Here is a 27,149-nt window from a genome sequence, read left to right on the forward strand (position 1 = left end):
CAAAAACACATGATTTTGCATTAATACGTATGGCATCGCCAACCCAATACAAAAGTGAAATTCAAATAGGCGATTTTTAAAAGAAATTCTTATTAGGATGAACTATTTAACAGAACGACTGCGAAATACGCGATGATTTAATGACTCGGCTCCATCTTCAAAAAGCTAATTTTGAAATATTGACTGTTTGATTCCTTGTTTCGGCATTTGTAAGCACAATAGATTTAAATAATTTTAAATTGATTGCAGCTGTTGTATTATGTTGTTAATTGCAATCAAATAAATTGGTTTATTGTTATCAAGTTTAATTTGTAGAACTCCATTTTAATTTTATTTTTTTATAATTTCAATAATATTGTTATTGGGTTTATAAAAACAGTTTATTTTTAAACAAGTTCCGCTGTGTAATTATTATTACGCGTGACAGCTGTTTCGCCCTCTGAAGGCATTGTCAAACAAATACATTGGATTTGGCTGCGGTTAGAACCTTGTCATTTTAAGGTCGCAAATACTAAAAAAAAACCGTAATATTTTTTATTTCTTTGAATGACAGGTGGACATACTACTATATAGCAAGACTGTGTAATTTCAATTTAGGCAAAGCTTTTCGGTGATAATACGAGTGTATTGTGAACACTCGAATATGCATGGAAATACTAGAAATCATTGTTGACACAACATGTCAAGATATAAGCAAGAGTGAGTGAACTGGAAGCAATTTAGCCTTTACGTAGGCGTCATATGGGAATGCTGTACTTGTTCTCCGGTATTTCAATGAAAGATGCTCAGAGGTACTAGCGTTATTGATCCCTTCTGCACCGGTGCATAGTCGGGATACACGCCAAACGCGCCTTCAACATACTTGACATTTATCACATGAGAACGGGTCGTTTCTAGGACTCGGCTGTGGAACGATTTACCGGCCTCTGTGTTTCCTCCCTCCTAAAACATTGGTCTCTTTGTTATCTTAAAATAGACCCTCCACACGGCATCCTCTAATATGACGTGGACTCGAAAGGAAATCATTTTCCTCGAGGCCTCCTGAGTTAATATTAAGAAACGTTGGCAATATGGTGTTAGTGAGAATAGCTGGAATGGAGGGCAGCGCAACATTATTATCTCGCTAGCTGTTGTTCAAGTACCTATGTACATAATAATATGTCAATTAACGCAAATGCGCATTGTATCTATGCATCCATAATTAATATTATTATAGTCTTTGCAGTCATTGCACGCGGAGACAATTGCGGTGACTATCATTCCGCTACCAATATTTGCGAATAATACAAAACTAATGGCCCGTCGAGGCAAACATGAATAATTGACCTGAATTTGGCAGATAGGTATTGCCTAAAGTATGGAGTTTCCGGCTATTATACTCGTTGACCAATGGAACAAAATAATCGACTTCTCGTATGACAAAATGTAAAGAACTGACGAAACGAGACATTTCGGGAAATACGCCAATAACAAGTAATCATAATGTTTTTTTTTTATTTTCAATAAATCTTTATGAGTTCGTTTCGCGTGGGCTGACATTTAAAATTACTGTGTCGTGTCAATCAAGCGCTAATGATTTCAAAGTTTTAAGACCCACTTATAATAAGCTAAATCAGTGTTTAAATATTGAAGACAATATTAGTGATTCTTAAACGCAAATCTGAAACAGAAAAATCAGAAAAGGAAACGGTCACATCTGGGACTCGAACCCAGGACCCTTGTCTTTCCGGGACAATGCTCTACCATGAAAAAATGAAGACAACGTTGGTAGTTCTTATTCGAAGTATGATACAGTTAAAAGTGACCGATGAGGATAGGGTCCCATTAGCGCAGTTGGTAGAGCATTGTCCCGGAAAGACAAGGGTCCTGGGTTCGAGTCCCAGATGTGACCGTTTCCTTTTCTGATTTTTCTGTTTCAGATTTGCGTTTAAGAATCACTAATATTGTCTTCAATATTTAAATATTATAATTTGAGGTTTTACTCAATAAGTTATTCCGAAAAATAATAAATCAGTGTTGTTCGCTAGCTAGTCATTTGGCTTCTACAATCTGGAATCCGCACTATTACTGTACATCGATAGCATAGAACGTATTCAAAACAAATGTATAAAATATCTTACTTCCAAATTTCACAATAACTTGACATCCCCAAGTATAACATCATTCTTGAATATAAAATATATATTTTATTTTTGGAGTAACTTAATGAGTAAAACCTCAAATTGTAATGAAGAACAACATTAAACCCGTTATTGAAGGCACATAACTCTTTTTTACGTGTTATTATGAAGAAACATTTCAGATATTCGAGCGACGCTCTCTTCAAGGAATTTGATGTACTAGATGTCCGACAGTGCTATATAAAAAAATAGTAATCCATGTTCATAAAAATAAAAACAAAATGAAAATAGCCGAACACAAACATCAAACCAGAAATAAGGGAAGGAATGACCTTTCCTTTCCAACAAGCAACAGAGCGGCTTATAAAAAACTATTCTCATATCTCGGTCCTAAAATATATAATAAAATTCCCTCTCAGCTGAAACTGTGTGAATTGTCATCCTTCGGTACAAGAGTGACAAAATGGTTGTTGGATCTAGGCAGGACTGATTCCGAAATGTTACTAAAAATGTAATTTGATAATTATTTATCACGAACTCCTTTATGTACCATTACCATTAGATCAAGGTCCTCTAGTATATATTATTGTGACAATTATACCACAGTCTCAGGATATAACTCAGTTATATATAGATTGCACACACTTGGGAACTTTTATGCTAAAATCGCAGATAACTTTTAGTATTCCCCTTGTATATAATAACACATTTTAACGTCACTTATTTTAATGAGGTCACTACATAACCGGTTTATGTCATTGCTTCTTTCTTTACTGTTATTTTATTTGTTATGTTTTAACTAAATTTAATTCTTTAAGTTTTCTCATAAAAATTTAATACTGCACTGCATGTATATGTAAAAAAATAAAATAAAAACTTTGTATGTAAATGGCACTTGTGCCGTATCTTTTTATGTATCTTTTATGTATCTTCGTTTTAACATACTTATTTTATCCAGTCTTAAATCCTGTATTCGTCTAGGATAACTTGAAACCTGTAATTTTGATTGTCCTAAAACGGGAATCCTTCCTAGTTGGACAGTCAAAAGCATAAAATGTAATCAATATTATAAAAAATAAAATAACCTTTAATTAATGAAGACAATATTAGCGATTCCTAAACGAAAATTTGAAACAGTAAAATCAGAAAAGGATACGGTCACATCTAGGACATGAACCCAGGACTCTTGCCTTGCCGGGGCACAGTTCTACCCACTAAGCTAATGGGACCCTATCTCCTTCGGTCATGTTTAACTATATCATACTTCGAATAAGAACTATTAACATTGTCTTCATTTTCTCGCCGAACATTTAAAGATAGCAGCCAATAAAAATGTGCGTATCCTAGTTGTGACCGTATCCTTTTCTGATTTTTCTGTTTCGAATTTTCTTTTAGGAATCGCTAATATTGTCTTAAATAATTAAATAAATACATAGTATACAAGGTGAACCTGTAATAAGGCACCTTTCAAACGGTACCATTTTTTGTCGAATTTGAGTGTATCGCTTAGATTATACTTACAATTTATCCGTTTAAATTTAATCATTTATTTATTCGATTATCTAAAAATGTTTAATTAATCTGGTTCTTAGTGCTATCCAACCTAACCATCTAATTTGTTAGTTTGAATATATGAGAAAAAGTGTAAGTATTGTTTCCTTACCTTTCGTGCAACATTAATTTATCTCAATCATACTTCCGCATTACCGATAGCCAATCAACTATCGACTTATTTAATATTTTCATTTTGTTTTTTTTTTGTTCTTCTGATTGTTAGCGCGCCTGAGGCCCAATCTTAATAATCCAATCTAACAAAATACATAAGTACCTGCATATACTATTTACGTTCCTGCCTGGAGTGTTTGCAAAAATGCGCGTTTTTTCCTCTTCTCGTAACTAAATTACAACATGCACCGTATGAGGAAATAATTTTATTGTAATATCTATAGTGAACACCAAAAAGTAAAAGAATAAATTGTTAATGTTGTTCTCAATCACTAGGCAAGGTTGTATTTGGAGTTCATTTTGAATACTTGCTAAAGGCACAATGTAAAGGTAATGTTCGAGGCACCTTTATTCGTTTGGCCGGACTCTGCAGTGGGCGAACCTGCCGCAGGGTTTTCCAATTTTCGCCCACTCGGTTTCAGATTATTTGAGAAGCTATACTTGCGTTAAGTAATATCTCGTCTGTTTGAAGTTAAGCGCTGACTGTGTCCGCAGCCAGTTCGCCAATCAATCTCGATGTTTAAACACCCTTTATATTTTTTACTGGCGCTCAACATGATGTTTTCTTCAGTTTTCGCTTCCAGTAATGCTCACAAGTCACAGTCAAGGTAACTGGAAGAGAAAATGCCAAATACAGATTTGAATAATACTACTTGCATACTGATATATTAAAATTCTCGTTCACGCTGAAGCGCCATTCGCTTGAAGAACAGGAAACACAGTTTTTATAAGATACCAATCGACATATAATATTATTATGTAGGAGGATTCTGGTAAACATATTGTGAAATTCGAAGGTCTATAATACTCATAGTATAAAATCACCAATCGTTTATTTTTGTCAAATATATTATGCTAATATGATTATGCAATTTATACCATACTAGGCTTCGTAGTTGTGTTTTCCGGCAAGGCCCGGTGTTACGTACCTTTCTTTCATTTTATTTTCTATACTGGCATCCTTTCACAAAATGCCTAATAAATACTGTACGAGGTGTAATCTCAACGCTCCCAAATCTGACCAAGCCCAGTAAAATCTTCTTGTGAAAGGTTAAAATATAAAATAATAATTAAGAATGGTTTTTAATATTTGATAGATTTGGCGTAGAAACACCCAAGAAACACATATTTATGGCTAGATCGTAATGAAATTTTTAGAAAGATTTTTTGGCTTTCGTTCTTCAAAATAACAACATACGCCGAAATTTTGCCAAAATAATAATGAAGAAGGATTTTGAATAATTAATAGGTATTATGTGTACCTAGATACGTCCAATTTCCAAAACACTCGACTTTTTGGAGGAAATCACGATGTAATTGTTTGAAAAAAAAATGCCAAAAATTGCTTTTGTGCTGTCAAAACCGGATATTTCGGAATTTGGTTTGCCATTTTCCAATGTGAACCCGTTCCAAGTATCCGGTCTCTGTCCCATAACAGCTGCTGGCGAATACGCGAGCAAAACAAAACTGTTCCTATCCAATGAGATAGCGTCACACAACACATGTTGCAGCTCTTTAATTTAAGTTTTTGATTTATCACAATAAAAATAAAGTTTTACAGGTTCAAAATAGATTAATACGTTGATTTTGGGTATTATGCCGTGAACCATTAATGGGGGATTCGTGTACTCAAGCATCCAAGACTTTTTTAGTAGTTTAATATTTTTAACCAAAGTTCCAATGAATATTTTTCAGTGTATTTGTGGTACAAGTACCAACTTTGATTTATGTTGTGCCCTTACTGCTCAATAATGCTATCTACCATAATGTAATTATATTTGAATACCTGTTAATATTCACTTATTTATTTATTAGACACGGATAATAATTTCCCTAAGGGCATATGTCATCTTTGGGGATGCTATATGAAGGGTCTTTTTGAGAAGAAGGAGTGAATATGGTTCTTGAAGAGACTGCACAAAATAAACATCACATTATGTACATTTTGTGCCCTCGAGATGATTTTTTCACGAGAACGGCTCTATTGAAATAATTCGATAATTATAAAAATCGTTACATATTAGTTGGCATTTTAAGTTTCACATTTTTTGATATAACACTTTCTCAAATTCCCCCTGTTTTCTGCAAATATTTAATAGTGATAGTAATAATAAAATGGCATTTATATAGCGCAGTTTAGAGTCATTTCACTTGAAGCGCGCTTTACTATAATAAACATTAAAACGGTAATTTGGTATAAGTGGTCATGTTCTTAAAATTATTCCTACAGTGTGCCTTACCCAATACAGATCTAAAATTATAACACAAAATATACTGTTTATATAAAGTGATGATAAAACTTAGAATAACAGCAGGACAGGACAAAACAAGAACATTAAAACTAAAACATAATATAAAACAGGAGGCAGTTTGTGCTCAGAAATGAGAATCTTCTGAGACATTTAAAACAGGTACAATAAGGAGGCAACCGAAACCAAACAATACCGGGAAGTTTGAGAATATGGCTTGTTATAAAATATTGAAAAGAAGTTAAGATTTATGAATGGATTTCTACTATTAATGTGGCCAATTTCGGTATGTATAGTATATATTATATTATCATACCCACATTCATGATCACAGTTACTGTATGTTCAAATTGCTGATTTGCATTTGATTAGTTACTCTCATCACCATTCAGGAATACAAGAAGGATGCATATTATAAGCATGTATTTTAATACGCAACTCTATTGCGATTTTAAAAATAATATTTAGTAGCATCAGCGTGTACAAACTGATTTGCACTTGTTGAATGTTTGTTTTGCAACAAGCAACCTTCGTTTTCAGGAAGTTTCATCCGAAAACAGTTTACCCGTGTTATTGTGGTTAGGCGACCGTCGCGCGTCGCCGTTATTTCGCTGATTAGCTCTGAATTGAATTCCCAGCAGCTTTGCAGGCTACACATCGCTTCCATTGTTCGCAGTTTTCCTCTCGAAAGCCCTCCTACTGCAGCGAGCACTACTCCGACCAACTTTTTTTGGAATGATTTCACTTTTGTGCCTCACAATAAATAGCAACGTTATGCAATCCCGATTTGCTTCTGCAATCGTAATAATAAAGTTGTGCTTTATGATGTTACTCACCTGATACTTATTTAGAAAAAGGGAGTTGTTGGTATAACTGTACTTAATAGTATTATTGATTGGATTATTTGTATAGCGCCGTTTTCGTGACGAAATCACCTCAAGGGCCATCAACAACTTAGTTTATACATTTAATCTATTCCTTTGACTTACACTTATAACGTATTACTTGTGGCTTATAAGTATGTTTAATAGCTAGTGACTTACAACTAGTGGTTTTTAACTAAGATTAATTTCTAGTGATTTACAACTATGACTTTTTATCTAATAACATCAAACTATAGATATTTTTACGACCGAGTGGGTATATACAAAATACCGCTATAATATGACTTACAACTACGGCTTAAACTAGAGATTTACGACTAACATACATATTTATGTTTACAAATAGAGATTGTTATGATTTCTTTTTCTGCCCGTGGTGTCAGTGGTAAGTTATAAAATATTGCAAAAATAGTTTACGCATAATAAATGGTTATTACTTATTACATTAAAGTGGATAGTCAAGGAGAAAAATCTCCTGGACTGAGAAATGAAATACTACTAAAAAAAAACATGTACTTGATTATATTAATAATATTATGTTGGTGTGACTGGTGTAATTATTACTCCGTGTTCTCATCTGTAATTAATTATAATCTATATGTTCTTACATCTCTCTGTCACTATTGTCGACCTAAACAGTATAATAAGTAATATCCAACCTTCGTTCTCGAACTGGTAACATATAACAGTTTTCAGTAAACAATACATTCAATAGATTCACCCCCCACACCATCAGGAAGCAAGGAAGCAGGCGACAGACAGAGTTAGCTCCGCAGGTGGAACTTTATTCTTCTTTACACATGCTGTATGTTTGTTCATTTGATACCATGGCTTTACAACTGCAGCATTACCTTCCTTTAAATCGTCGCTAGAAACATTTTCGAACATTTACTTCAATAACGTGTCGGTAGAAAATATGTGTTCACGTTGACATCTTTCTGTGAGTTTGCATTCCTCAACCGCTTTCAAAAACATCAGCACACCCATTGTTTTAATGGAATTTCCTCTGTCAAGTGTTTATTTAGTTCTTCATGCATTATTTTCAAACTTTACTCCTTCGCATATTATACCAGATACTAGGTTACAACCAAAGCATTGAAAATTTGAATAAGATTTGAACATTTATTAACATGTGCAATGGAACTTTAACGTGAATTGAATCAGCAATTCAAACTTCATAGTCGTCCTACGTATCTGTTTATTATTGGAAAGGTGATAATATGTTGTTTTTTTCACTTTTCAGGTTTACTTTATTGATTGTGTAGACTGTAAACAATCCTATGCACGGCGTAATTTAAAGCTGGATTGATTAATCCACTCCAGCTTCATCCAACCGGATTGTTTGCGGTACAAAATTAAATTCACTGTTATCCCACGCACAATTTTCACTGGTTAATGCAGCAGTAAACACAATAGTGCTTTTGAACAATCCGATTATTTATGATCTCCAATTCAGTTTTCAGTGTCAGTTAGGTAATTGTTTTAAAATACCCCTGGTTTTCGGCGAATGTTCAAGGGCAACACAGTATTTGCTAAAGTTGTTGATTTGGTGCAACACGCTTCATATTATCTAATCTACCGTTCCTGTCAAGATTGCTGAAAAAAATAGGAGGTGCGGTCTTTGAACTCGGCTGGCCTGTTAGCGAAAAATCATTCAGTCAACCAATCGTTTCACATTCAACGAACACATTTTTTTCCCAGATAATTTAAGGCATTATTATCTGTACGGAAACATTTCGATAAGCCTTACTTTCCATTCCTTGTTGAAATTGACAAAATAAACTATAATATTTGGCTTCACGTAGTTGAATATATTTCATATCACTATCGACAGGTTATATTCAAGTTTTGTGCAGAAGTTCTGATTTTAGTCTAATGTCGTAGTTCGTCCATTCAGAAGATACGTTCCCTACTCTCCAAATTGATAAATCCATTTAGAAGAACCTAAGATTTACCTGAGATGGCTTGTGCCATCTTTGAAGTTTGAGTAGATGTTGTGTGATCTATTGTAATAGTGCTTATGCCGGCCTCTCCCAGAACCATTTCAAAAGATTTCATTCAGTTCTCAATTCCACCGCACGGAAGATATGTCGTGAGATATAATATAAGATTCTTCTTGATCCTGGCGAAAGAGACGGATGTGCTACACTGCTCAACACTCTAAGTCAACCAACATTATCTGTATTGACTCCTAAGCATGGCCACGTAAATCCACGTGTAAGGGATCGTTTTCATTGGCTTCGATGACTTTCAAGTCTGCAGGGAATATCTTCAGCGTACATCAGAAGGCCACCGCCATACGAAGGTTGCAGATCTTGTTGCTACTAATCTATTGGTTATAACGTACCGATCGAATATTGAAGACTACTAAATCGTGATATATGTGTTGCTTCCCAGGTCACAAATTTGTTAATTAGCAAAATTTTACTGAATTCAGGCACGTCTTAAAAATAAATTATTGTGATGATTTCTGATAAGTACCCTTCTATTTAATATTACATCAATAATAATTGGAGTTTGAAGAAACTTCGCGAATTTTGGGTTCTTGTTTTCTCCATAGACATATTATTTTCTCTAATGCTGTGCCGTAACTACGATTACTGCCTACTTCAAAGCATGTTTTGTCTATTATTAATTTTAACTGTTCTTTTGTTCTGTTTTTATGTGTTCATTGGACGAAGCATTTATTTTGGTGTCTACCTAACTCTTGTCGTGAAGTGTTATTGTTTTGTTATTACTACATAGTATCATTTTTTTTTAAATCCTATAATTAAATTTGGCCATGATAGAATAATCATCGTTTTATTTTAAAATTCAAATTATTACTAGTTGCATTACTTGATCGTGCAGTGTAGAAAATTTATATTAGCACTTTATGCTAAAAACTATAGAAGAAAGAAGAAAAATCTTTTATTCTATGTTAAAACCCATTTTGTCATAATTAACGAAACGTATCGTTGAACATATTATGTAACCATATTAAAACACCATTTGTTTTTCCAACTTTGTAACATTCTATTCAAAGCGTAATATCAAACATTGAGCTTTCACTTTTCGTTTGAGTGGTCCATTTAATAGCACGCAGAATAAACAAAATTTTCTTTTCTTTTGTGAATATTGTGCTTTCTGATCACTTGCCGGAAGCTGCTCCGGAAATCGTCGAAACTAACAAGTATTAACCTTAGATTTCTAACCAACCGTACTCACACTTGTGTAGTAAAATTAAATACGAACAAAGTTCCTGTTTTAACTTTCACAAGAAAACTAAAAATATGCATATTAATTATTTTACCCAACAATTAGCTCAGTCGATGAAAATATTCCTGTAAAACCCTTTTTTAGCCGGAGGGCCAATTTACCATTTTTCAATCGCGATACCTACAGCTTGACATTGTTAACTTTGCAACCGGTGGCGTTGCTAGTGTAGATTTTTAGTTATAATGAATATCGTACAAATGTACACTTCAGAGCTAGTACCTGTTGTAAACCAAAAATGTAACTAGGTACCTGTACCTACCTACCTGATGCATTTCATCGCTAAATCTTTAGATGCGTTGTCAACTTTCTTAAAAATATATTTGTATATATGTTTAGTAAGTAAGGGTTTTCAAATAAAATTTAGTCAGTAACTATTTTTGTATTTTGTAAAACAGTAACCATTTAATAAAGTAATCACAGAACCTCCCCCTCACTCCATCTCCTCTCTCCCCTCCCCATTTACGACCCCTACATGTTATTGGTATAGCTATGCCACTGTGGATTTGTATTGTTTTAGGACTACTGACGGTACTACAAGAGTAATACATTTTGTATGAGGTGTTTCAGGTCCCTCGTTCATGTTGCAACACAAATTTCCCCATATATTAAAAGGTCCCATGTTTTACGGCTCACCTCACGTCTCCTAATACAAAAATGTCACATACACGAAATGTAGGTATGTTTTGCCAACACACCAACCGCCTCACCACCTCTTTTCTAGAAATACAAAGAAAAATAGTTGACATGTATATTTTGTGAGGTGCCGGGACATTTTTCTTTTTTGTATGAAATTCGAACTAACATCAAAACTCACTTCCATTTTGTTTTAACTATATGGTGCATAAAGAATGCGCCGCGGGAGAAAATTTTGTATATCCATGATCAAACCAATAAATTAATACTGTTGATTTTAATTTATTGTTGTTTGACCCCACGAAAAGAACCGAGGGCCACACAAAATGGGCTCGTGGACCGCGGGTTGTGCATCACTGCTGTAAATAGTTGTAATCTCGGTTTCAAAAAGTGCGCATGTCACGTGAACCGAACAAACGGGTTTAAGTAATATTCCCTTTTTATCAAAGCGTTGGGTAACGATATCTCACTTGTATTATCCTTACCTGGCTTTATCAACAGATGCGTGTTTGTGTTTAGCTTCGGGCCTTGTGCAATGTGTGTTCACCATCTTTACTCCATACTCCACGATGTCTTACCGCTTGCGTTTCCTCATAGCCTCCATCATCAAGCGGGAGACTTAATCACTAACTTGTATGCTGTGATGTTTTTAACTGAATAATTATTATTTTACTGTGTAACTAAACAGATTTACCACTAAAACTTACAGCATTCTATTCGTTGTTATTATTCTAACATTCGCTCCCACAAAGCCTATTAATTGAAATTAGTTACTTTTGTACAATATAAAATTTGTTTATTTTGCACTGCCTTCAATTACTCATTCCATATTTCTATCACCCGAAACCTTATAGAAAAAAGCTCACACGATGTAATTTTATGAAAAAAACTTCTTTGTTTTGTGAATGGTTTCAAGTGAATATTCATTTTTTGTTGTTGTTTTTGTTAATTTTCCAGAACCAATTTAACTTTTTTCGTACATTTTTTGTTGTTGTTTTTGTTAATTTTCCAGAACCAATTAAAGTTTTTTCATATATTGACTACCTTTTTTTTCAAAGTTTTGCAAGACAAATATCGCTTTCCCAATGAATTACCAAAGTTTGATATAGCCAACGGCAGGTGATCTATTTATGGATAATATTGATTTTTCACATAAATTAAACAATGCCAATTTACTTACTAACAAATGTGATGTGCGTTGCTATATTAATCACTTTTTCTAGTGGGACCAAGTTTTTACATACGAGTACATACCGTTTGCACAACTCTTGTTTGCATTAAACACCAAAGCCTAACTAATAAAAGTGTTTTTAAATTATACACAACTGGCAGCAGTTTACGATACATACATGTTGATCATCAGTTGCGTAAAATTTTAGAAAAATTTTATTAGTAAGGATGCCAATGTCTTGTATAAAATATAAAACGTATCACTGTCTCATATAAAACTTTTTTTGAGGTTTAAGAAACGATACCTTATAAGTGTTAACATAAAAACCTTATGGGTAAGTACAAAAATCGCCTGTACCGTCCTGTGAGATACACGAAATACTCAAAAAATTACTATTTACAATAAATTTCCTAAAAATTACTTCATCTTTATAATATTATTATTTTTTACCCTTACAATTTACCTATTTTTGTCGGTATTTACATCATGTTAAGTACTGAAAATCATGTAATGCATCACCGATGCTGATATTTGAAGGGGATTATTATTTGAACTTAAAACAACCATGTAAAAATATTTCTCCGGGTAAGTATCGCTTATTTTCTAATAACTGAAAGTTTACATAACACCACGAAGTGGAAATGAACTGTTATGATATGGAATAACTCAGCTAATGTGCATTCAATGCGTCTATAATATTGAATTGCTTGATACATGTCTTTGAAAAAGCATTCTCAGTGAATGTTATTGTATTAGAAATATTGTGAACACAATAAACATGTACAATCGGTTAAACTGAATATTTTAGAATGTGCAGTTGGTTCAAATCGGAGTAATCGAAAATACCAATTCGTTTAGATTTTTGTTTAATACTTGATTCATTAGGCAATAGGCACAGTTAGATCATTTTAAAGAGACCCTTGCTTGTATAATGATGTACTGGATGGAACAATAATTTGGATTTTGAAGAATGAAACATTGAAAAGCTCACTGTCGGATTGAATCGCGAGATCTCTATAAGATATATGTATAAGATAGGGGGGACTGCGGGCCGGTGTTACAAACTAATTCGAAAAACTTTTTTCAATGTCCACCAATACATTCAAAAGCGTCCTCTTTAAAATGATTTACCTGTATATTAACACAGCTATCATTTTCGTATTTATTTATATAACTTAAAATAATTCCACCTCTTGTGATCTAATATACATTTAAATTTACACTTTGCTTATTTCTAATACTTATTCTTATTACGTACGTAATTAATTATTGAAGACAATATTAGCGATTCTTAAACGAAAAATTGAAACACTGAAAAAGATACCTATACAGATAAATCGCTAATTTTGTCTTCGATGATTAAATATTATAATTTGAAGTTTTTACCCAATAAGTTGTTTCAAAAAATCATTAACATTTTTATTTATATATGCTTAATCTAGGATAATTTATCACTCTGCTTTGCCCTTGTACATTGTTCGAAGTTAGCGAGCCTCGTTGAGATGACCGTGAAAATAATGAATATTAATCAGTATTATCAGTTACTAACATAAATCTTGGATAATATTTCTCGATTTATTTGCTAACAATAATTACATTTGCAAATTGCCAGGCACGTGCCTATTTGCGTTTGTAATATGGATATACAATATTTACTGCATGTTTTGCTCGTGAATTCCTAATGGAAAAAAAAAATATTATAAAAAAAAAAAATCGGTTAAATCATAAATCCCAACTATCTTAAATTATCTCAAACTATAAAAATGGCCACAACTGTCACTTTCATCCAGTTTCAAGGTACTCGGTCATCAAATGGCGCGACTACATCTATTCTCCTGTTCCGCGCCGTAAAAAGGCCGATCAGGTGGGACGTCCGCTCGTGAAATAGGCAGTGGTCGCTGTTGGTGCCTGGCTGCTGGTGTTAGTGGCTCGAGATGCTTGTCTCCTCGCGAGGACCGGTCTGCCAGTCGGCCTGCGCACAGCGCACTGCGCGCACCTCTCCACTAACCCGTAACACCACCTAACCTACCCGTGTTATGATCTTGAATATCGATGGAACTGCTAAGTCTGTAGTGGACCATGAGTGCCAACCGCGTCCAGTGATTCCCCGGAACTAGTGCGGGATGACTCTGTGCTATTGTGTCTGCTCTGTCTGCCCCCGAGGCGAGTGCGTGAAGTTATTTTTTATCTATGTGTTACGATTACAATGATATCCCATCTATGTTGTCTTCGTCATCTTTGTTTGTCTACTCGATTTATGGAAGTCTGAAGTCGCCCGGCCGGCAGTAGGGTTGATCAACAATGATTCGCTTCTGGCTGCAAACCTGTATTGAATAACGAGTTATTCAAAACCAACTCCAGTTTATTTCGTTTCCTTACTGAATCTTACTGTTGACATTTGGTTAGAAGATGTTACGCCACGACTATTGGGTACCTACAGCTTGGTCTATGCCAGGCCTTTTCAATGTAACTTTGCAAGTGTTTGTTAATTATATTCGACGCGGATTTCAGGGTTACACCTACATTTTAATTGTCAATCGAATACACTTACCTTCTTCATTAACGCTTCGTGATAATTTTAAAAAAAAATATTTAGCAGTGCCCCGCTTGTACCACTTATAACACCCGGTTTTATTTCCACACTTCTTTCAATAAGTACCTACGCTGCTTGAGGCCCCCAGGCAGTAATTAAATACTCCCACGTTTCTCCCTTACTTTGAATGCCAACTGTTATTATTCCTCTCAGATTCCTACTTCTGCCTCCTTGGTGTAAGTACGTACATATTAAGTACTCTCACTTAACTTTATTTGCATCCGCTTCGTCGGATTACATGTATTGTTATAAAGCTCAATATTTTTTGACACAACATCAGATCGAGGCTTGCACCATTGACTACTTATGCATTGCATTGTCTTTTCGGAATTCCCAAGTCATTAACATAGACCCGTGTAGAAGGAGGCGTATGTATCATGTATTGATACAAAAGAAAGGGTTAGACGGTACTGTATACTTAAACGTTGATTTATTCTTCTTCTTTTATTCTATCACATCTCGTATCTCTTATACCAAACGCTGAGAAAACGTGTATAAATCCTACACAGCCATTTATCAGTGTTTATTCTGTTCTATGCCGCTTCTTCTGAGAACCCTCTATAATATTCATTTAATTATGATCCTGCCTTCAAATCTGTAGTTCCTGGCTTCTATGACAATTCCCATGAGCACAAAAATATAATAAATACATATATGTTTTCACGCTAATATACGAAAAAACGAAAGGAAATATTATTTTCTAATGCTTACAATTATATCCAACTTGGTTTTTATTGTATGTAGATACTAAATCTAAAATTTATACTACGTCAAGAGCTTTAACGAAATTTTACTGAAAACAGAATGTTTAGCAACAATATTAGGTACATGTTTATGTAATTTACATCTCGTATCACGTGTAATAAATTGTTAAATGCAATTTATTTCCTGATGTGTTAACATCAGGAATTATGGTTTTTAACGCATACCAATTTTCCAAATGAAAAACCACTGCATGCTGTGTTTTTTATTATAACTCTTCTTTACTTACATCATGTTTGGATTTGTTTCACCACACATGACATTCAAAATAATCGCACAGGGTAATATGTATAATTTTATTATTCCGGTTTTTTTTTCAAATGTAACATGGAACTTTTGAATTAGCTGACACTCATACAAGATCAGGGCTGTCCAGTTGTCCAATGTCCATCCATCCTACACCACTATACCAAGAACGCAAAAAATATTAGTTGGATCTTTAAACGTATTGAAAACTGAAATGACCTTATTCAATAGTACGTAAAATATTTATTTTGATGTCTTATAACGCTGTCAATAGTTAAGCATGTTCCAAAATGTTGAAACATGAGAGATAATAGACGTTTATAACGCATAACCCTGTATCATTATAATCAATATTCAAATTTAACTCCTCTTGCATAATAATATTTTTTCATTCTAACACCAATTAGCTAATTGATACACGTTTTATTTATAGGATTGTCCACAGTCCTTGTTGTTACCTGTTATGCGATGTATATATATATATATACATTTATATGCTAGATAATTAATAATATTCTGGTCCTGGGGATACAAACCAGTTGCACAACACAACGGCGAATATCTTCTGTAAATGTTTTGGTCAGGCGTCACTGAATCAGCGCTGTGGTCGGTGAACTCTACAAATCACAATAATCTTATTATCATTTAAAACCACAAAACATAAGTCCGATGGATTAGCACGCAAATTACGCGGTACCGACACCGACTCGGTACTATCGAGCCTTCCAGGAAAAATGTGTACGTCGACAGAACTAATGATCCACACCACTTTAGGTATTCCGTAAAATACGAACAGCCATTGCTTATAATATAATTTTATTAGTATTACATACCAGTTTTCTTCTTGTTGACGCTCGTTTTCACGTTAATACATTTAAGGGCTCCTCCGGTACATTAAGGTTGGAGTATTTCCGCTGTGTAATAAAATCCAACAAATGGAATATTTTTTCTGAACCTATCCAAAAAATTAAAACTGTTTTTGAAAAGTGGAGAAATACGCTTTCAAATTATATTATTAGAAAAAAAACAGATATTTTTTGGAATATTAAAATTAAATTCAAACAAAAAAATAAAAATGGCCCGTTACGTTTTTTTATGATTTAAATAACATTTTTTTATTATTTCATGATAGTAAAAAAATTATGAAAACCCAAGATTTTATTGGACAAATGTATTACAAACGTCGTCCCCTCTTTTTTTGTTTCATTTTTGTTTTCAAATTGCGGTCGGAATCTTTTGTTTCATAAGTGCACAAATGTATAATTCTTCTGTGATTAACTTCTACATTTGATTAACATTCAGATGCGTTGTTTTCTTTTTCAAATTTTTTCATTCAATGACAAGACCTCACAACTTACCCTAATTAGGGATGCCATAGCTCACTGGATCCAGACAAATTAGCCTGATGGCTTAAGATGAGTTTGCGACGAGGTAATGACTACAGCTGCCTTACAAATATGACTTTAAACCGGCTGTAGCAAGGAACACTGATAAATAAACTATTGAAAAATACTCGCCGACCTAAACTAAAATGATAATTACGAAACTAGATAATTATCATTCTTTATGTACATAATTTGATTTGATTTTATGTTTTCTGCTCAAATGGTCATGTTTTAATTATTCTAATGGAAACAAATTGTTATAAGCAATAATTGCTACCCTGAAATATCCATACAAATTCTAATATTCTAATGGAGTTTTTCAATGACATTTGGTAGATAGTTTTTGAAAAAGTTGCGCGTTGTTCTACAAGAGAATGTCTTCGTGAACTACTAATAATCTCAAGTTGTGTTTAAGGCCAGGGATTTGAAGGAAGTTTCATTACGATGTTTCGTAATAAATTGATGGAACTATCTTAGTCTTCCGTGATCTCTTTCACGAAATACATTTACTGTAATAAATTGCCGTTTAATTGTTTTGTAACAGGTAAAATCATTTTAAAAAGGCACGTTCGAAAATATTTATGCACACCGATAGTATCGAAATCTTTAAAAAAAATGGAATTATTCTGGAACACCCGCTCGCAATCCCCTCTTACCCTGAAAATGCCAAAAGAAAATAAATGCGTAGCGACGTTTATCATTTCCACTTAAACTCGGATTAACTTAAATTATATTTAGACTCGCGATTCTATTCGATCATCTGCTTTTTATGTTTAATTTATTTTCATCTTCCTAACAAAAAAATAATATTTTTAACCATCCACTACACAAGCAAGAGTCTCTTTAAAATTATAAACTTCTACCTACTTGTTAAAGCGATCTCTTGAAATCTCTTTGATTGTTTCACTCCATTCGTGTCTAACATTGGAAATGTATTGCACATATATTATTATATATATTATGATTAGAACCGTTAGACTATTCCCCGATTGGATAACTCTTGTGTCGCCCTTGGCAGGTATGGGTAGGAATCTAGAGTCTTGAGTTCGGTCTCCAGCTGACGTTCAGCACGCCTTGACCCCCGTAAGAAAATTACACATTTGTTGGCGAATGTTTCTCAGTTTTCCGTTCGATGGCGAGTAATCATTGGAGTTTGTTATTACAGTAAACTGTATGTAGCAGTGATAGTAGAGAACGAACAGCGCCGAGCAGCTACGAGGCTGGCCGGGGCAACACAGGTCGCTCGCAGGAAGTGAATCAGTGGGAGAACCGGGAAAGGGTGCAAGGGCAGTATTTTCTGCCGCTCGGCCATGAGTTTGCTTCTCGCGGTGAAGACTCCGAGGATGCCAGGTTGGTCGAGAGATATGCAGCAGACACGCACGACCGCAGCTGCCCACGCGTGTCCCTGCCGGATTGTAAAGATGTTGTTTCAATGAGAATTAAGCTCCGTAGACACGCAATGTTTTCATTTTCGATTTCTAATGCGCAATAATACATTTTTGTAGCGCCTCTTTACACGGTAATCAATTGAGATTAACAACTGCACGAACGAACGTGCATAATCTATTTATTTGTTTTGCTTATAATTGATTCAGTGAATAAAAATATCATGAATTTTCCAGAAAATTGGCACATGGTTTTGTCATTTTAATACTTTATATTCCATTGCCTTTACGTTTTATTTATAAATTTCCACCAATACCAGATCACTGGGATTTTTTTCAGTGCAGAAATTCTGCGACCTTAATATTATTATTATTGCCCAGAATACTAACGGTGGGTAAAAATGTGAATTCTTCAGTGGCATCTCAATTTATCAGTTAATAGATGTGGTAAACGTTTGTCTGTCGGTATGAAAGAGACAGGCATATCTGAGTGAGACAGCATGACCGAGACGTATAAAAAGGCATGTCTTTTGTAACTCGTCCTCTTTTCAATAACAAGCTCTTATATTGTCCATTGTATCAATACTTGTAGCTACCTGAATAAAAACGAATAGTAACGGAGTACCCACATTCTTTTTACTAAGAAGAAATCAGGATGATCGGCACAGAAGATCACCACAATAAATACTAAAGTTTGTTGCCAAGACACTTAAGTTATGTATAAAAAATATTTTTTTAAATCGTTTAATAGTATCAAATATAACTTATAACTATTCTTATGTAAAACCCCCAAAAAGGGCGTTAAAAATAAATAAATGTGGTCACGGAATGGAATTGACGGAGTCTTTACCAGAAATTTAGATTTTCAATAAATACATGGTGCAAACTATTTAAGATATCGCAAAATTAATCTTATTATCCTTAAATTTAATACGAAATCAGACATTGTTTAATTGAATTCAAAAATGGAACACAGTAAAAACACAATTCATTTTGATCTAATTAATAAAAAATATAAGGATGTTCGACAGTTGTATTTAACTGACCAATAGATTTGCATGTTAAAAATATACGACTTTCCAATATTCTACACTTCATAAAACTATGAAAACAACAATCAAAATCATGGGACATGACAAAAAGCAATTGGCGAAAATGCCCAGATACAAAATTAGTATTTTGGTAGAATGCCGTCACTTTGTGTTTTTATATACTATCAACAAAATATAACAATAATAACTTTGTATACAACCACGGCTTAAACTGTTTAAATAGTTTAGAGTTTTTAAGATTAGGTTAATTTTGTACCCATAATAAATTAAATAAATTCGTCATTATACGCAATGTTTTATTATTTTATTTCTTATAAACTGAGTAGTACCTAATTAAGTAAGTTTATTTATTCCTTTTTAACGCCCTTTTTAGATATGGCTTTTACTCCTGCGGTGATCTGTCTTTTTATTACTACTATCTGGCTGTCATTTACTTTACCGGTTTTGTTTTATATTAAGTGCTAAATTATGATATGAACTAAACTTGTCAATTTGACTGGCCTAAAACAGGATCCATTCCTAGTTGGCTAGTCAAAGTTTCCGCATGTTTTATTGTATGATTTTTATGTGAAATAAAATTATTGTTATTATTATTATTAGATAGTAAAAATGATATAATACAGTACATATTTATTATAGATAACTACCTTTTATATTTCTTAAGTGAGAAATTAAAAATGTCCACTGACTCGGTATAATTATTTCCCTCCATAAGCATTCCGGGCAATGAGGAATACAAATGGTAGTTAGTACCAGAATTTGTGCACTGAAATAAATCACGACTTCTCGTAAGTTAAGTATCTACTACCCATTTTGAAAACCTTATATTATGAATGAAGGTATCTATAACTCCAATCACGGAACGCGGTCCGAGGTTTAATGTTTGTTTAAGTTCGATGTTTCGAAAGGTTTGGTTTTTCGTGTTAACCGATGGCCCGGAACACAGCATCTGTGACACGGTGGAGCTGTGATCTTTGGGTAAAAAGCGGGCCAGGAGAGATCTAGGCAATGCTTATTTGGGGCATTTCGAGACCTTGCTCTCCAATGTTGTTGGTGTTTTGGGATACTAAGATACTTTTGAATTGGAGTGAATAAAATTTCGAAATTAAACGGCTATTGAGGTATTCAATACGTTCATTCACAATTTGATCTTTGACAGCGTTTTATTATATTATTGAATGAATAAAGGTCAACACGTTATAACAATTCATCTCATTATTTACTTTCAATAAATAGTTATGTGTATTATTATTTGAACTACTATTTACCGAGTAATTTTATACTATTCACTCAAACTAGTGATTAGATTTTAGCGAATGACACAATACTATACTATCATCAATCTATTATTATCTCACTCGTTGTAGATTAAAAAAATATATATATCAGTTCAATGGTTATATTATACGTCTATATTTGTTCAGTAAATTATCATGCTAAATTGCTGATCATAAACAATGTTATATAGAACTCGTCACATAGGTACTTTGTATCATAAAAAATTCTAATATCAGTTGTAAGTGCGTCTTGCGTAACTCTAGTTCAATGAAATTAAATATGCTTTGAATTTAAGTATCATTTTCAAAATTGAAACTGACTGTTTGAAAAATTAAAATAAGCGATAATGTATTTGATATTTTTAACATAAAATTAATAATAACTTTTAGTCATTCTCAAAATTGGAGCTGATTTTTCGAGAATTCAGGCTATTCCATGATTTTTCACGGATCTGCGCTTGTTATTAAAAAACTAGCGCAGCGTATTTTTTTAATTATTTGAATAATCCATTAGATTATGCCTCCCATGTATGGCTGTCTGCCTGCCCACTACGTGGCGGATAAGGTAGCCTACTGGTTAAGCTGCTAATAGCAGGGAACTGTAGCATAGAAAATTGTAAAATAAAGTTTATCCCACAAACTCGTATCATTAATGTAGTCCGGACTAATACAAAAAAATAATATAAGGCACATAGTCAAGAATTGACGATTTGAATAGGTATTCGTGGTTCAGCGTGACGAATGACAATTATTACAGGTTTTTCGCTCTCGCGTTTGAAAGGTATCCTTCGGTTCAATAATCTATACCAACAGTCGGGCAGTCTCTGGCGTCTCTGCCTAGTTCTGCTTAACCAAGAGATTCCCTTGTAAAAAATGCCCTCCTGCTTACTCTCGGGGATACATTCATCAGTGTCGTTATCCAATTTCATTTCGTGGTAGCTTAGATTCCTAGAAAAGTATAACTTACCCAGGTATAGGAGGGCGAGGAATGCACGAGGGCATGGGGTGATTCATTTTCTAACCACGTAACCTTTAGGGGAACATTGTACAATTTAACTTAGATAATCACGCGAAATCATTTGTTTGTCCACGGATCTAACAAACTTTTATCAACTTAAAATAGAAATGATTGCTTGGAATGTACCATTCAATTATTGCCCAATAAGTTATTGTCCGAATTATTAATATTGATGCCTGACCCAACTGATTTGCTGCATTGACCAACAGGTTAACAGTATTATTGAATCAGAGCATAATATAGATTGGGCAATTGTCAGCAGAGTCCTTCTGTTGAATTGACGCATTTGCGTGTGAATCAGTTACAATCCTCATTAGGCACTCACAGTCATTCCGATAACATAAGCGTGGCCTGAATGATTTTTGTTGTTTCACGTATTTCATAGAGACATTATTTTCATGACGTTTCAGTGAAAAGGTTGTTCTGGCAGAATTCTATGAATAATGTAATTTCGCTGGATTTCATGGTTTGTATAATAACATTATCCAACATTAGGTAGGTATGTAATTTGAGTGAGTTTTCAGTATGGTCATACTGTTTCGAACATATTGTGGCGTGGAAAAATTAAAATCACATTTATTATACTACAATGCCGGACTTGCGGTATTTATTGCACCAGATTTCATACGGTAGCGCTTTGGATTGAACGTAAAAGGGAATAATTGCGATAATTCTACACAGAAATCAACTGTGCCAGCACGAATGCGCGTAACTAACTTATTTAGTTAACAAAACAGGTTATCTATGGTCGCATATTTTAATGTATTAACTTTTCTTTTCGTGCACGATCAAGATAATATTATTAATACTATTTAAATTTGACAACTATAATAATTATTAAATAAATCGGCATCATTATCGCACATGACGAATCAAAGAAAAAATTTCATGCGTGATCATTATTTTGTGAAATAAACATGGGGTCGTTTTAATGGAAGGGATTGTATTTTTCATAATAACTTATGTTTAACTTGTGTAAATAGTTACTTGTGCTGTTTACAGCTTATTGCGTCGGGTCGTTGCAGAACACAAAGTTTAGTCCTTAAGTTAGTGCAAAGTCAGGGAATATGTTTGGTAGCAGTCTCTCCAGTTCGACGAAGCAGACGGTCCCGGAGAGCGACCTCTAGCTCTAGTCTGCGTCGCTCCCAGGGAAACCAATATCGCCTACAAACTTGTAAATTAGCTACGGTTACCGGCGCTTCAGCGACTACACTTCATTATGAAGATTACAGCTTGTTTGCAGAGCGACAACATTCTGTTTACACATGATTTGGGAGTGCGACGGGCACGCCCACCAGATATCACGGCTATATCGGGATTATGCTGAAACCGTACTTAAGTTTAAACCTTTGTTTACATTGGGCAAACAAACGCCACACTGCTGTGGACATTAACAAAACACGAACAATCGTTTAGTTACTAAGAATTTACGATTAAAAATTCGTTAACCCCTTAACACCCCGTCTGGTGTCTAGTCGAGTCTAGACTCTCCCGAAAGTTCGGCGCGACCGAATAAATTTTACAGCAAAGTTTTCGACCCTCTGCAAGTTTCAAATAATTTTAATAAAAGTTTACACAGCATTGATACTCTAGTTGTACTGTCTACTGTAAATTAATGTTATATATGTTTTTGTTATTTTCAAGTCCCTGCTTATTAAAAAAAAAACATTTAAATTTTTATTTATTTTTATTTCATATTTTAATATTACATCTAGTTACAGAAATCACTTATTGCCCATCTCACTCGGTGTGGAACGCCTGTGTTGAGATGGCAATATACAGGGTGGTTGCTAGCTAGCTTTTTGTTTACATGATATTGTTAAAATGACTTTTTTTTAGATTATAAAATTCAAGTATGAATATATACACAGTAGGCATAAATAAAAATATGGTAATAAATACTCCTGATGGATATGTTTATTGGAGGTAATCAATGATTTTACTTTTAATGGAAGTTTTGGTTTACGTGTTTCTAATGTCAGAAGTAGAGAATTGAATAGATTAATAGCATTGTATTTAAAACCTTTTTGTCCATAGGAGGTTTGACAAATTGGGATGTTAAAAGATTTTACTTGTGACTGTCTCAAGGCTCTAGTGCTTATTCGTTCTTCATACATATGGGTATTTTAAATATATTAGATACATTATATATCTACTGTTTTCACTGTTTTTGAGTAAGTTGCTTTCACATTGTTGGTTTTTATTATGCATGTTTTTCTTAATTGTAGCACGAAATTAAGCGATTTGTTTGCATGGATTAAACCCCATTTATAGTTTTTGCTGTCAAAGTATTCATCCACATTGACGAAAAAATCACTTAATCACAAATGAAATATGTCTTTCTGTTGAATATGATTTGAGATTTCACACGGCCACATCTCTACATTTCCCTGATGATTGACACTGTAATGATGTCCAAAACGTTGGCTGAAGAAGGAGGTAGCGCAGCACGGCATAATACCTCCAAAATAAATCACTATAAAATCTTTCAGTTATTCAATATATAAATGGACTATTTTCTTGTTTGGCATCGAGCCCTCAGTTAAACATGCAAAGTCGAATTGAGGAATCCTTCTCTAAGAATATATATATATTTTTTTTACTTACTTTCTCATTATTATTTTCGAGGTAGTTAGTATCTCGGGTACCAAGTTCGTTTGACTTCACAGGCTATTACGACGTCGTGTTTTTATCATATCTTTATCGAGGTCGTACCCTTCCACGATCTAATGTGTAAAGCAAGAAGTTGCAGGTAGATGGAACTGGTTCCACGACCCGAAAAATCCTAACTCCTGCCGGCCCCCTGTTACACTTGTTTTATTTGACTTTGGTTAATCTAAAGGTGATAAGGACGGCCTTGGCGTTCGGGACGTTCGTGAGCAACACATCCGAAATCACCAAAACGGGCAAGGCTTGTATGTAATAATAATCGCCGGTTACATATAACATAGCACCTTCTTTACTTGTGTACCTCAATAACAACAAGCTTCGCGTGTTTCTTCTCGCTCTAGTATGGGACGTCCCTGGAACACTGTATTTGAGGTGTATATATTATTTAGTTTAAATATATCTATTTGATTTTCGATTTTGTATTATTGATTGTTTGAATGAAGTGGAATTATAAAATAGGAAATTAACCCCCTTCCCGACATTCGATCGAGCTCTAACTCGGCACATAGACTCGTTGTCGATGTCCATGCATTCTTTCTATATGTTGCTATTATTGGTGGCACTCATACATACGCACATTTTTTCTGAAATTGGATTACATTATATTTAAATAAAAAAAAAATCTGCAATAAAACGAAATTAATGTTGGCAGAATCAATTAAACATTTGCCCTAGGTTTTTGATTCCAGTCCCTGGGGAGGAAGGTTCGATCCTCAGTCAAACCAAAAAAAATCTATCAATAAAAATAGATGTAGGTATTACATTAAAAAAAAACTTTTCTGTTTTTCTTTGTTGTTGGTTGATTTTTTTAAAAGAAATGTCGTTATTGTTAGTTTGCTAGTAAATTACAAAGATTTCATGATATAATGACTAAGGATGGGTTGTTTCGGAGAATTTGAACAATTCATCAAATTTCAACGTTAATTTTCGGGTTCTGCAAAAGTCCTATCCAAGTTCTGTTATTATATAATTATAGGCTAGTTGCTTGACAGAACTGATATAAAAATAGAACTTGAAAAAATTCTTCACAGAACTTGAAAACGAACGTTAAAATTTGACGAATTGTTCAAATTCTCCGAAACAACACGTCCTAAGAGAACCGTTGATCTTAATTCGAATTGTGGGGTGATAGACAACTGGCGACCTAAGACTCTGGCAAACAAGCAACTTGAAAATTGTAAAAAGTTGTTTGTTTAACAAAATCTTAACAGCATATTTTGTATGAGCCTTTAATACGTGACTTACGATAAACAGCTTACGTATAATTACGCATGTTGTCATTATGTATCAATTTAAATTAGACGGGAGGCTTGTGCGAGAACTGAAGGGTGGCGAATACCGTATATTCTGCTGAAGACTGAAAATGTCTTCCTTTTAATCCGTTCTCGAGAAGCATAGTTTAAACCCGTGCGGTTTGGGGGGGTTTAACACGATTTTTCCAAGATACATTATTATTACGTTATTGAAATGCGATATTCTGGTATTTTGTATATTTAAAACATATTTCTTGTTCAGAGATTTTGTCAAGGTTAAATAGCCATTAATTGTAATGCAGCTAACTTCACATCAAAAAGCAACGTAGCGTCATTCTTTTTTTGATAAAATGTCCCCAAAGTATCAAAAAAGGAAACATAACATTGCTTTTGTTTCAAAATACCACCGCTTTTGCCTAAAAATAACACCAATTCAAAAAAATTCTCCAAAAACAATGCGAATTAAACCATAAAAATAATGCAACATTTTCAGGAACCTTAGAATGAAAAAAGGGTGTTTAATCATGACGAATGATGATTTAACTGGGTAAACGACAAATGTTCTTCAATAATATTGTTCCGGCCATTGTTGAGTATGATTCATGTGCAATTCCCGTTGAAGTGTTTCTATAAACACGAGATTACCGATGATTGAGTAAGATTAATGGGTGGGTAACTGCTAACTTCCAACTGCATACAATCCCCCATCCAGATTACGTCGTGAAGCTGGGTTGTTGCAAGTTGCAAGCACGCTACTCAAAACATTTTGAATTAATCCGACACATTATGTTATATAATTACTTATCTGGATGAAACAAAGTTATCTTGTGTAAGTTTTTAACGGTACCTCTTTGTACCTGTGATGAGCATTTCGGTGGAGCAACTTTGACCATACAGTAGATAAAATATTTAGTTTAAACTTTGGAAAATTCCTGTTCTTTTCAAATTTTTACGATTATAATTAAACTCTTATTCTTATTCTGGATCACGAAAGCTTGTTCCCAGTAAAATCGGTAATAAACATTCTAAATGTAATAAAATTACCGCTGGTAAAATCACTTTGGTAAATCTGTATTTTTGTACTACGTCATTTCACAGAAACTGAAACTTAACCATCACGCCAGAGATAATAGGACACCGTCGGGATCATAAAATACCCTGCCTAAAGTATTCGATCGTGTCATGTCCTTTTAAGGTGTCCCTGACTTATTTCATCTATCATTGCGCATCATAAATGATTTGAAATCCTTTCCAAACGTTCACACCATCTGAGTGTACCATTTTTAATCATGCGTTCTACTGAAAAACCTTAATTTAACTTTCTATGCCTCATAATCATAATGTAATGTACCTGCTGTAATTTTTTTTTCAAAGTTAGCATTAATCGTTCTCAGTGAAAACGTACCTTCAAATCCATGAAATCAATTTGTAATTCAAATGCATCAATTGAATAGTTTAGCACGCAGAG

The 27,149-nt window shown here is 33.9% G+C and overlaps 1 protein-coding gene across 9 annotated transcripts in view; it reads left to right on the forward strand.

Moving 5' to 3' along the window:
- DIP2 (disco-interacting protein 2) overlaps window positions 1-27,149 on the forward strand; it is a 167,723-nt gene that overhangs the window by 68,005 nt on the left and 72,569 nt on the right. For 4 of the 9 annotated variants that reach the window (XM_089645925.1, XM_089645928.1, XM_089645936.1 and 1 more), the window contains exon 1: window positions 14,045-14,207. The exons of 4 other annotated variants lie outside the window; for them this stretch is intronic. The gene's annotated coding sequence lies outside the window, so the exon portion shown is untranslated. Of the gene's footprint in view, window positions 1-14,043; window positions 14,208-27,149 lie in introns of those variants that run through there. One more of the 9 variants, XM_089645927.1, reaches the window with a different exon arrangement.

Source organism: Hesperophylax consimilis, chromosome 23 (genome assembly GCF_061612785.1).
Source record: "Hesperophylax consimilis isolate HC1 chromosome 23, BYU_Hcon_1.0, whole genome shotgun sequence".
NCBI classification, from domain to species: Eukaryota; Metazoa; Arthropoda; class Insecta; order Trichoptera; family Limnephilidae; genus Hesperophylax; species Hesperophylax consimilis.